The sequence below is a fragment of the Orcinus orca genome, chromosome 3 (assembly GCF_937001465.1).
Source record: "Orcinus orca chromosome 3, mOrcOrc1.1, whole genome shotgun sequence".
NCBI classification, from domain to species: Eukaryota; Metazoa; Chordata; class Mammalia; order Artiodactyla; family Delphinidae; genus Orcinus; species Orcinus orca.
Genome location: NC_064561.1, coordinates 63,977,182 through 63,990,228, shown reverse-complemented (window position 1 = coordinate 63,990,228; position 13,047 = coordinate 63,977,182). Strand labels below are relative to the sequence as shown.

General features: G+C 41.6%; 1 pseudogene; it reads right to left on the bottom strand.

Moving 5' to 3' along the window:
* Positions 1–218: 218 nt before the first annotated feature.
* LOC101278016 (nicotinamide phosphoribosyltransferase-like) lies at positions 219–10,512 on the bottom strand (annotated as a pseudogene).
* Between the last annotated feature and the right edge of the window lie 2,535 nt (positions 10,513–13,047).

Below are 13,047 nucleotides of genomic sequence, written 5' to 3'. Positions count from 1 at the left end.
TTCAAAGTATTTTTGAAATGCAACAAAATTCCCTGCTGGTATCCTATGTAAAGATAATCAGCCCTACCTGGGCCTTTTGTTGGGATCAGCAACAAAGTCCTTAAAGACATTAATCCCAAGTCCAGTAATTACAACATGACTATACTTGACGGAAACGTTCAAGAGATGCCTTGTTAATTGCTGTAGCAAAGCTTCCACCAGAACCAAAAGAAACATTTTCAACGCTCCATTTTTGTTTTTTGCTTCACACCTTCCACAGTCTCTTTAAAGGTGTTACATCTGCAACATCCCCTTGACTAACTCTAGGGTAAGGGGGCAGCAACTTGCAGCTCATTGAGTTCTCAGTAGCAGGGAAATTCGTACCTAAAATATCATAGTCTTTAATACAGTATTAAGATTTCAAGAAACAGCTATGATTATTAGTGGTGCCTCTGCATACTTTGGAAACATTAAATGTCTTAGATCCTTACCCTCTATTATCTCTCACACATTATAAATGTTACAGTTATTGCAGACTACAAATCCAGGCGCTGATAAAAAACTGTTTCTTTATGTTCAGAAACATCTTTTTTATGGTCTTCACCTCAAGCTGTTACGGTACTGTGTTCTGCCACTAGAACAGAATACACTAGAACAGGATCTTTTGTTCCATAGCATTTTCTTTTTAAACATCTTTATTGGAGAATAATTACTTTACAATGCTGTGTTAGTTTCTGCTTTATAACAAAGTGAATCAGATATACATATACATATATCCCCATATCTCCTCCCTCTTGCCTCTCCCTCCCATCCTCCATATCCCATCCCTCTAGGTGGACACAAAGCAATGAGCTGAGCTCCCTATGCTGTGCAGCTGCTTCCCATTAGCTGACTATTTTACATTTGGTGGTGTATATATGTCCATGCAACTCTCTCACTTCATCCCAGCTTACCATTCCCCCTCTCCATGTCCTCAAGTCCATTCTCTACGTCTGTGTCCTTATTCCTGTCCTGCCCCTAGGTTCTTCAGAACCTTTTTTTTTTTTTTAGATTCAATATATATGTGTTAGCATATGGTTTTTTTTTTTTCTTTCTGACTTAACTTCACTCTGTATGACAGTCTCTAGGTCCATTCACCTCAAAACAAATAACTCAATTTCATTTCTTTTTATGGCTGAGTAATATTCCATTGTACATACATGCCACATCTTCTTTACCCATTCATATGTCAGTGGACACTTAGGTTGCTTCCATGTCCTGGCTATTGTAAATAGAGCTGCAATGAAGATTTTGGTACAAGACTCTTTTTGAATTATGGTTTTCTCAGGGTATATGCCCAGTAGTGGGATTGCTGGGTCATATGGTAGTTCTATTTTTAGTTTTTAAAGGAATCTCCATACTGTTCTCCATAGTGGCTGTATCAATTTACATTCCCACCAACAGTGCAAGAGTGTTCCCTTTTCTCCACACCCTCTCCAGCATTTATTGTTTGTATATTTTTTGATGATGGCCATTCTGACCGGTGTGAGATGATAACCTTATTGTAGTTTTTTTTTTTTCTCTTTTTTTTTTTTTTTTTGCGGTACGCGGGCCTCTCACTGTTGTAGCCTCTCCCGTTTGCGGAGCACAGGCTCCGGATGCGCAGGCTCAGAGGCCATGGCTCATGGGCCCAGCCGCTCCGCGGCATGTGGGATCTTCCCGGACCGGGGCACGAACCCATGTCCCCTGCATCGGCAGGCGGACTCTCAACCACTGCGCCACCAGGGAAGCCCTTATTGTAGTTTTGATTTGCATTTCTCTAATGATTAGTGATGTTGAGCATTCTTTTATGTGTTTGTTGGCAATCTGTATATCTTCTTTGGAGAAATGTCTATTTAGGTCATCTGCCCATTTTTGGATTGGGTTGTTTGTTTTTTTGTTATTGAGCTGCATAAGCTGCTTATAAATTTGGAGATTAATCCTTTGTCAGTTGCTTCATTTGCAAATATTTTCTCCCATTATGAGGGTTGTCTTTTCGTCTTGTTTATGGTTTCCTTTGCTGTGCAGAAGCTTTGAAGTTTCATGAGGTCCCATTTGTTTATTTTTGTTTCCATTTCTCTTGGAGGTGGGTCAAAAAGGATCTTGCTGTGATTTATGTCATAGAGCATTCTCCCTATGTTTTCCTCTAAGAGTTTGATAGTGTTTCGCCTTACGTTTAGGTCTTTAATCCATTTTGAGTTTATTTTTGTTTATGGTGTTAGGGAGTGTTCTAATTTCATAGTTTTGCATGTACCTGTCCAGTTTTCCCAGCACCACTCATTGAAGAGGCTGTCTTCTCCACTGTATATTCTTGCCTCCTTTATCAAAGATAAGGTGACCATATGTGCGTGAGTTTATCTCTGGGCTTTCTACCCTGATCCACTGATCAATATTTCTGTTTCTGTGCCAGTACAATACTGTCTTGATTACCGTAGCTTTGTAGTATAGTCTGAAGTCAGGGAGCCTGATTCCTGTAGCTCCATTTTTCTTTCTCAAGATTGCTTTCGCTATTCAGGGTCTTTTATGTTTCCATACAAATTGTGAAATTTTTTGTTCTAGTTCTGTGAAAAATGCCAGTGGTTGTTTGATAGGGATTGCATTGAATCTGTAGATTGCTTTGGGTAGTAGAGTCATTTTCACAATGTTGATTCTTCCAATCCAAGAACATGGTATATCTTTCCATCTATTTGTATCATCTTTAATTTCTTTCATCAGTGCCTTATAGTTTTCTGCAGACAGGTCTTTTGTCTCCTTAGGTAGGTTTATTCCTAGGTTTTATTCTTTTTGTTGCAATGGTAACTGGGAATGTTTTCTTAATTTCACTTTCAGATTTTTCATCATTAGTGTATAGGAATGCAAGAGATTTCTGTGCATTAATTTTGTATCCTGCTACTTTACCAGATTTATTGATTACCTCTAGTAGTTTTCTGTTAGCATCTTTAGGATTCTCTATGTATAGTATCATGTCACCTGCAAACAGTGACAGCTTTACTTCTTCTTTTCCGATTTGGATTCCTTTTATTTCTTTTTCTTCTCTGATTGCTGTGGCTAAAACTTCCAAAACTATGTTGAATACTAGTGGTGAGAGTTGGCAACCTTGCCTTGTTCCTTATCTTAGTGAAAATGGTTACACTTTTTCACCATTGAGGATGATAATGGCTGTGGGTTTGTCATATATGGCCTTTATTATGTTGAGGTAAGTTCCCTCTATGCCTACTTCTGCAGGGTTTTTATCATAAATGGGTGTTGAATTTTGTCGAAAGCTTTCTCTGCATCTATTGAGATGATCATAGGTTTTTCTCCTTCAATTTGTTAATATGGTGTATCATGTTGATTGGTTTGCATATATTGAAGAATCCTTGCATTCCTGGAATAAACCCCACTTGATCATGTTGAATGATCCTTTTAATGTGTTGTTGGATTCTGTTTGCTAGTATTTTCTTGAGGATTTTTGCATCTATGTTCATCAGTGATATTGGTCTGTAGTTTGCTTTCTTTGTGACATCTTTGTTTGGTTTTGGTATCAAGGTGATGGTGGCCTTGTAGAATGAGTTTGGGAGTTTTCCTCCCTCTGCTATATTTTGGAAGAGTTTGAGAAGAATAGGTGTTAACTCTTCTCTAAATGTTTGATAGAATTCGCCTGTGAAGCCATCCGGCCCTGGGCTTTTGTGTGTTGGAAGACTTTTAATCACAGTTTCAATTTCAGTGCTTGTGATTGGTCTTTTCATATTTTCTGTTTCTTCCTGGTTCAGTCTTGGAAGATTGTGCATTTCTAAGAATTTGTCCCTTTCTTCCAGGTTGTCCATTTTATTGGCATAGAGTTGCTTATAGTAATCTCTCATGATCCTTTGTATTTCTGCAGTGTCAGTTATTACTTCTCCTTTTTCATTTCTAATTCTATTGATTTGAGTCTTCTCCCTTTTGTTCTTCATGAATCTGGCTAATGGTTTATCAATTTTGTTTATCTTCTCAAAGAACCAGCTTTTAGTTTTATTGATCTTTGCTATCATTTCCTTCCTTTCTTTTTCATTTGTTTGTGATCTGATCTTTATGATTTCTTTCCTTCTGTTAACTTTGGGTTTTTTAAAATTTTTCTTTCTCTAATTGCTTTAGGTGCAAAGTTACGTTGTTTATGTGAGATGTTTCCTGTTTCTTCAGGTAGGATTTATTGCTATAAACTTCCCTCTTAGAACTGCTTTTGCTGCATCCCATAGGTTTTTGGGTCGTGGTGTCTCCATTGTCATTTGTTTCTAGGTATTTTTGATTTCCTCTTTGATTTCTTCAGTGATCACTTGGTTTTTAAGTAGTGTATTGTTTAGCCTCCATGTGTTTGCATTTTTTACAGATCTTTTCCTGTAATTGATATCTATTCTCATAGCATTGTGGTCGAAAAAGATACTTGATACGTTTTCAGTTTTCTTAAATTTACCAATGCTTGATTTGTGACCCAAGATATGATCTATCCTGGAGAATGTTTCATGAGCACTTGAGAAAAATGTGTATTCTGTTCTTTTTGGATGGAATGTCCTATAAATATCAATGAAGTCCGTCTTGTTTAATGTATCATTTAAAGCTTGTGTTTCCTTATTTATTTTCATTTTGGATGATCTGTCCATTGGTGAAAGTGAGGTGTTAAAGTCCCCTACTATGTGTGTTACTGTCGATTTCCCCTTTTATGGCTGTTAGTATTTGCCTTATGTATTGAGGTGCTCCTATGTTGGGTGCATAAATATTTACAATTGTTATATCTTCTTTTTGGATTGATCCCATGATCATTATGTAATATCTTTCTTTATCTCTTGTAATAGTCTTTTTTTAAAGTCTATTTTGTCTGATATGAGGATTGCTACACCAGCTTACTTTTGATTCCCATTTGCATGGAATATCTTTTTCCATTCCCTCACTTTCACTCTGTATGTGTCCCTGGTCTGAAGTCAGTCTCTTGTAGACAGCATATATATGGGTCTTGTTTTTGTATCCATTCAGCCAGTCTGTGTCTTTTGGTGGGAGCATTTAAACCATTTACATTTAAGATAATTATCGATATGTATGTTCCTATTCCCATTTTGTTAATTGTTTGAGGTTTGTTATTGTATGTCTTTGCCTTCTCTTGTGTTTCTTGCCTAGAAAAGTTCCTTTAGCATTTGTTGTACAGCGGGTTTGGTGGTGCTGAACTCTCTCAGCTTTTGCTTGTCTGTAAAGGTTTTAATTTCTCCATCAAATCTGAATGAGATCCTTGCTGGGTAGAGTAATCTTGGTTGTAGGTTTTTCTCCTTCATCACTTTAAATATGTCCTGCCAGTCCCTTCTGGCTTGCAGAGTTTCTGCTGTCAGATTAGCTGTTAACCTTATGGGAATTCCCTTGTGTGTTATTTGTTGTTTTTCCCTTGCTGCTTTTAATATGTTTTCTTTGAATTTAATTTCTGATAGTCCGATTAATATGTGTCTTGGCGTGTTTCTCCTTGGATTTATCCTGTATAGGACTCTCTGTGCTTCCTGGACTTGATTGACTATTTCCTTTCCCATATTAGGGAAGTTTTCAACTATAATGTCTTCAGATATTTTCTCAGTCCCTTTCTTTTTCTCCTCTTCTTCTGAGATCACTATAATTTAAATATTGGTGCATTTAATGTTGTCCCAGAGGTCTCTGAGATTGTCCTCCGTTCTTTTCATTCGTTTTTCTTTATTCTGCTCTGCAGTAGTTCTTTCCACTATTTTATCTTCCCAGTCACTTATCCGTTCTTCTGCCTTAGTTATTCTGTTATTGATCCCTTCTAGAGTATTTTTGTTTTCATTTATTGTGTTGTTCATTGTTGCTTGTTTCCTCTTTAGTTCTTCTAGGTCCTTGTTAAATGTTTCTTGCGTTTTCTGTATTCTGTTTCCAAGATTTTGGATTTTCTTTTCTCTCATTATTCTGAATTCTTTTTCAGGTGGACTGCCTATTTCCTCTTCATTTGTTAGGTCTGGTGGGTTTTTACCTTGATCCTTCATCTGTTGTGTGTTTTTCTGTCTTCTCATTTTGCTTATCTTACTGTGTTTGGGGTCTCCTTTTTGCATGCTGCAGGTTCGTAGTTCCCGTTGTTTTTGGTGTCTGTACCCAGTGGCTAAGGTTGGTTCACTGGGTTGTGTAGGCTTCCTGGTGAATGGGACTAGTGCCTGTGTTCTGGTGGATGAGGGTGGATCTTGTCTTTCTGGTTGGCTGGTCCACGTCTGGTGGTGTGTCTTGGGGTGTCTGTGGCCTTATTATGGTTTTAGGCAGCCTCTCTCCTAATGGGTTGGGTTGTGTTCCTGTCTTGCTAGTTGTTTGGCATAGGGTGTCCAGCACTGTAGCTTGCTGGTCGTTGAGAGAAGCAGGGTCTTGGTGTTGCGTGGTGATCTCCGGGAGATTTTCACCGTTTGATATTACATTGAGCTTGGAGGTATCTTGTCGAACAGTGTCCTGATGTTGGCTCTCCCACCTCAGAGGCACAGCACTGGCTCCTGGCTGGAGCATCAGGAGCCTTTCATCCGCACAGCTCAGAATAAAAGGGAGAAAAAATAGAAGGAAAAAAAGAAAGAGGATAAAATAAAATAAAGTTACTAAAATAAAAAATAATTATTAAGAAAAAATTTATTTGAGTAAAAAAAAAAAACACGGACGGACAGAACCCTAGGACAAATGGTGAATGCAAAGCTATACAGACAAAATCTCTCACAGAAGCATACCATACACACTCACGAATAGAGCAAAAGGGGAAAAAGTAATATGTCTTTCTCCCAAAGTCCATCTCCTCTATTTGGGCTGATTCGTTGTCTATTCATGTATTCCACAGATGCAGAGTACATCAAGTTGATTGTGGAGATTTAATCTGCTGCTCCTGAGGCTGCTGGGAGGGATTTCCCTTTCTCTTCTTTGTTCGCACGTCTCCTGGGGTTCAGCTTTGGATTTGGCCCCGCCTCTGCGTGTAGGTCGCCTGAGGGCATCTGTTCTTCGCTCAGACAGGACGGGGTTAAATGAGCAGCTGATTCGGGGGCTCTGGCTCACTCAGGCCGTGGGGAGGGAGGAGTACAGATGTGGGGTGAGAATGCGGCGGCAGAGGCCCGCATGACGTTGCAGCAGCCTGAGGCGTGCTGTGCGTTTTCCCGGGGAAGTTGTCCCTGGATCACGGGACCCTGGCAGTGATGGGCTGCACAGGCTCCTGGGAGGGGAGGTGTGGATAGTGACCTGTGTTTGCACACATGCTTCTTGGTGGCTGCAGGAGCAGCCTTAGCGTCTCATGCCCGTCTCTGGGGTCTGCGCTGATAGCTGCAGATTGCAACCATCTCTGGAGCTCCTTTAAGCGGCGGTCTTAATCCCCTCTCCTTGTGCACCAGGACACAAAGAGGGAACAAAAAGTCTCTTGCCTCTTCGGCAGGTCCAGACCTTTTCCCGGACTCCCTCCCGGCTAGCCGTGGCGCACTGAACCCTTCAGGCTGTGTTCACGCCACCAACCCCAGTCCTCTCCCTGTGATCCGACCTCTGAAGCCTGAGCCTCAGCTCCCAGCCCCCACCCACCCTGGCGGGTGAGCAGACAAGCCTCTCGGGCTGGTGAGTGCTGGTCGGCAGCGATCCTCTGTGCGGGAATCTCTCTGCTTTGACCTCTGCACCCCTGTTGCTGCGCTCTCCTCCGTGCCTCCGAAGCTTCCCCCTTCCGCCACCCGCCGTCTCTGCCCATGAAGGGGCTTCCTAGTGTGTGGAAACCTTTCCTCCTTCGCAGCTCCCTCCCCCTGGTGCAGGTCCCATCCCTATCCTTTTGTCTCTATTTATTCTTTTTTCTTTTGCCCTACCCAGGTACGTTGGGAGTTTCTTGCCTTTTGGGAGGTCTGAGGTCTTCTGCCAGCATTCAGTAGGTGTTCTGTAGGAGTTGTTCCACGTGTAGATGTATTTCTGATGTATCTGTGGGGAGGATGGTGATCTCCGCGTCTTACTCTTCTGCCATCTTCCTCAACCTCAGCTTTTCCAGTTGTTTTTGGTGTCTGCACCCAGTGGCTAAGTTTGGTTCAGTGGGTTGTGTTGGCTTCCTGGTGGAGGGGACTAGTGCCTGTGTTCTTGTCGTTGAGGGTGGATCTTGGGTTTCTGGTGGGCAGGACCACATCCCATGGTGTGTTTTGGGGTGCCTGTGGCCTTATTATGATTTTAGGCAGCCTCTCTGCTAGTGGGTGCGGTTGTGTTCCTGTCTTGCTAGTTGTTTGACCTACGGTGTCCAGCACTGTAGCTTGCTGCTCATTGAGTGGAGCTGGGTCTTTTCCCTGAGATGGAGATCTTGGGAGAGCTTTTGCTGTTTGATGCTACATGGGGCCAGGAAGTCTCTGGTGGAGCAATGTCCTGAACTCAGCTCTCCCACCCCAGAGGCTCAGGCCTGACACCTGGCTGGTGCACCAAGACCTTGTCAGCCACACAGCTGAGAATGAAAGGGAAAAAAAAAGAAAGAAAGAAAAAAGAAGAAAACTAAAATGAAATAAAATAAAATTTATTAAAATTAAGAATATCAAAAATAAAAAAATTAAAAAGTAATAGAAAAAAAAGGAAAGAAAGAAGAGAGCAACCAATCCAAAAAACAAATTCACCAGTGATACGAGCACTAAAAACTATACCAAAAAAAAAAAGAAGAGATAGAACCCTAGGTAATTGGTAAAAGCAAAGGTATACAGACAAAATCACACAAAGAAGCATACACATACACACACAAAAGGTGAAAAATGAAAGAAAAAAAATATAGATATATTTAAAAAAAGAAAGAGAGCAACGAAATCAATAAATGTACCAGTGATAATAAGCTCTAAATACTAAACTAAGATAAACATAAAAGCAGAAACAAATTAGATGCAGAAAGCAACCCCCAAGTCTACAGTTGCTCCCAAAGTCCACTGCCTCAATTTTGGGACGATTCCTTGTCTATTCAGTTATTCTAGAGATGCAGGGTACATCAGGTTGGTTGTGGAGATTTAATCTGCTGCTCCTGAGGCTGCTGGGAGAGATTTCCCTTTCTCTTCTCTTTGTTCGCACAGCTCCTGGGGTTCAGCTTTGGATTTGGCCCCGCCTCTGCATGTAGGTCACCCTCTGGGGTCTCTTCTTTGCCCAGACAGGAGGGGGTTAAAGGAGCAGCTCCTTAGGGGGCTCTGGCTCACTCAGGCTTGCGGAAGGAGGGATACAGAATGCGGGGCGAGCCTGCAGTGGCAGAGGCCGACGTGATATTGCAATAGCCTGAGGCGTGCCTTGTGTTCTCCCAGGGAAGTTGTCCATGGATCACGGGACCCTGGCAGTGGTGGGCTGCACAGGCTCCCTGGTGGGGAGGTGTTGATAGTGACCTGTGCTTGTACAGAGGCTTCTTGGTGGCTGCAGCAGCAGCCTTAGCTGTTCATGCCCGTCTCTGGTGTCTGTGCTGATAGCCGCGGTTCACGCCCGTTTCTGGAGCTCATTTAGGGGGTGCTCTGAATCCCCTCTCCTCTAGCACTCCGGAACAATGTTCTTTTGTCTCTTAGGCAGGTCCAGACTTTTTCCTGGACTCCCTCCTGGCTAGCCGTGGCACACTAGCCCCCTTCAGACTGTGTTCATGCAGCCAACCCCAGACCTTTCCCTGGAATCCGACCTCTGAAACCTGAGCCTCAGCTCCCAGCCCCCGCCCGCCCTGGCGGGTGAGCAGACAAGCCCCTTGGGCTGGTGAGTGCTGGTCAGCACCGATCCTCTGTGCGGGAATCTCTCCGCTTTGCCCTCCGCACCCCTGTTGCTGTGCTCTCCTCCGTGCCTCCGAAGCTTCCCCTCCCCACCCAGCCCCATCTCCGCCAGTGAAGGGGCTTCCTAGTGTGTGGAAACTTTTCCTCCTTCACAGCTCCCTCCCAGAGGTGCAGGTCCCATCCCTAGTCTTTTGTCTCTGTGTTTCCTTTTTTCTTTTGCCCTACCCAGGTATGTGGGGAGTTTGTTGCTTTTTTGGGAAATCTGAGGTCTTCTGCCAGCATTCAGTAGGTGTTCTGTAGGAGTTGTTCCCCATGTAGATGTAATTTTGATATATTTGTGGGGAAGATAGTGATCTCCACGTCTTACTCCTGTGCCATCTTGAAGGTCCCCCCTCCATAGTATTTGTAATTAAACCAATCCCTGCTACTCTATCTTTTCCTTTGAAATTAACCAAGTCAGCAGAGGCTCCAATGCCAGCAGTCTCTTAAAAAGAGACTCCTCTGTAGCCAAAATCATGTAACTTACATACAGGACCATCTAGGTTATTGGAAATTTCTAATAAATATTTGGCCAATATTTTCTTCTGCTCTCTAGCATTTGTGACCACTGTTATTGGATATTAGGACTGAACAAGAATAGTCTCAATCCAGTTTGTTAGCAAGTAACACTGTGAATCTGAGTTTTCTACTGTGAAGAGAAACTTTCTCTGAGAATGACAGAGCCTGCAGGAGCAGTTTTTATTTCTATTGGAAGATGTCCATCATATTTCTCAAGAACGTAGTTCTATCCCTTTTCATGAAAGACATCATCTGGAAAGTTCATTAATCTTTTATTCTGCAATGTCTATTCTGCTGTTCATCCTATCTAGTGAATTTTTTATTTAAGCTCTTGTAATTCTCATCTTTATAAGTTTGATTTGGCTCTTTTTTTTTATCTTCCATGCTTCTACTTAGCACATCCAGTCTTTCTTCCAATGTGCTAACTCTGTGGAGTATCTGGAGTGCTGGCAACGTTCTATTTCTTAACCTGGCTGGGGGATACTTGGTGTTTGCTTTACATTATTTGGTAAATTTTACATTGATGTTTTTCATACTTTTCTACATGTATATGATATTTCAAAATGAAAATTAGATGGTCCAAGGAATCATATTAGCTCCACAGACTTTCAAAATCCAGCCGGTTACCACAAACTTCACCACTACTACTCTGATCCATGCCTCCATCATTCATAAACTTGTTAATAGCAAAACCCAACCCACCAGACTTCCTTCTTCTGCTCTTGTCTGCTATAGTCTACTTTCAGCTCAATGGCTAATGTCTTTCTTTTAAAATACAAGTTCAGTGATGTCATCCTCTGCTCAAATCCCAATGGCTTCCTATCTCAGTCAGAGTCAAAGTCAAACTTTTTATGGTTTACAAAGGCTTAGATGATCGGGCATCCTCTTATCTCTCTGACTCCTTTCTTAACATTTGTTTCCTCTATGTTAGCCATCCATTCTTCTAACTTACTGGGCATTCACCTGCTTCAGAAATACTGCACTTAAAATTTTCTCTGCCTACAACGCTCTTTGCACTGATACCCCCATGGCTCACTTCTTTATCTTCATCAAATCTACATTCAGATTGTATCTTCTCGGTTGGACTTTCCTGACCTTATTTAAGTCAATCACCTTTCACCAGTACCTCTGTTCCCTTCTCCCTTCCTTTCTTTCTTTTTCTCTCTCTTTCTTTCTTTCATAGTACTCATCACTGTCTATCATACTTCATATTCATTTAATCTTTGTCTTCCTCAGACTAAACATGAACTCTGCAAGAGAAATAATTTTTAACACTTTTAAAAAAAAATTCATTGCTTGAAGCTTCAGTGCCTCTATGAGTATCTCATACACATGAAGTATGTACTCAATAAATATTTATTGAATAAACGCTCTTAAGCCATTATTCTCTACTTTCGGGTAATTTTTCCTCCTTGAAATTAAAAAAAAAAAAGCCTCCATTGTTTATTTCAGTGGTGCATACGTAATGTGCAATGATAGCTGTTTGTTGAATGAACGATTCTGTGCCTTGCTAGGGGCAGTGTAGTCCTGTTATCCTAATTGTTACAGGTGGGGTGTAGGAGTATGCACTCTGACAGTCTATTGGCTCTTTTCTCTGATTGCATTCAACATACATGAATATTCATTAACTGTTTATTTTGGGACCTAAATATCAAACACCGATCTAGTAAACATGTTTGTATGGAAAACACTGGACAAGCCACTGCAGATTAAAATAAAGACCACGTTTTCTTCCAGGCTCCCAAAATATGCATGCAAAATGAAATGTGTCCCTGCATTCTACGGTGTGCTGCTGAACGTGCATCTGCATAGGCAGAAGCCAGATTCTGGCAGCAGATCAGTTAATTGCCAATACAAAGCAGCCACTGAGGACATATTTACTTCTCTTTTAAAGGCAGTACATTTGTGTGAGCCACAAATGACATGCATGCTGTTGGATTTGCAGGAATGGTTTCGGAGGTTGGAAATGATTACCTCTTAGCTCAAATAGATTAGGGAGCTGTTGCTGTCAGTTCTAAAAGTCCCTGCTTTCTCAAATAGAAAATATCACTGGTTTTCCATGAAAATATGCTGCTGGTCAGAAGAAATCTACTTCTGTGCCTCAACCCTGGCATGTTTGGAATGGCAGCCCTCACTCACCCATCTTTAATTAAACCTAGAAGAGTGTTGAAGGCCAGGGAAGGACCCACATGCTCTTGCCTGGCTGTGGTGCTGGCCAGTCTTGACTCTACTCCAGAGAGTGAAAGTCTCTCTGAAATACAGTGGCCGGCCCTGCAAACAGGACTTATGAGTAGTCTGATCAATGCAGAGCCTAACAGAACTAATATTTCCCATATTGTGGGGGTCTGTTTAAAGTATTTGCAAAATGTTATAGTAGGCATCTGATCTAATATCACCGCTTTACAGATGGGATAATACAGGCCCAGAAAGGTGAAGTAACTTGTCCAGAGTCATAGAACTTATTACTTGCAGGGTGGAATTAAGACCCAGGTCACCTGACTTCTGATACCACGGTCTTTCTACTGTATTATTCTCACAGCCATGAGCCTCCTGTTAGCCACACTTGATCTCAAATACCGGCAGTTTTGAAAAGTCACGCTTGGAGCAAATAAAAAATGTAGATCTTTGGGACCTGCTTTCCAGAGATTCTAATTTGGAAAGTGAATAAAAGAGCAAAGAAATTGTGTTTTAGCACATACCAGGTAAATCTGATAGAGATAGCATCAGGCCACAACTTGAGAAATTCTGGTATCTGTCAGGGATCTTTAGGGAGAATGTATAGTATATAGATTAGCATCAT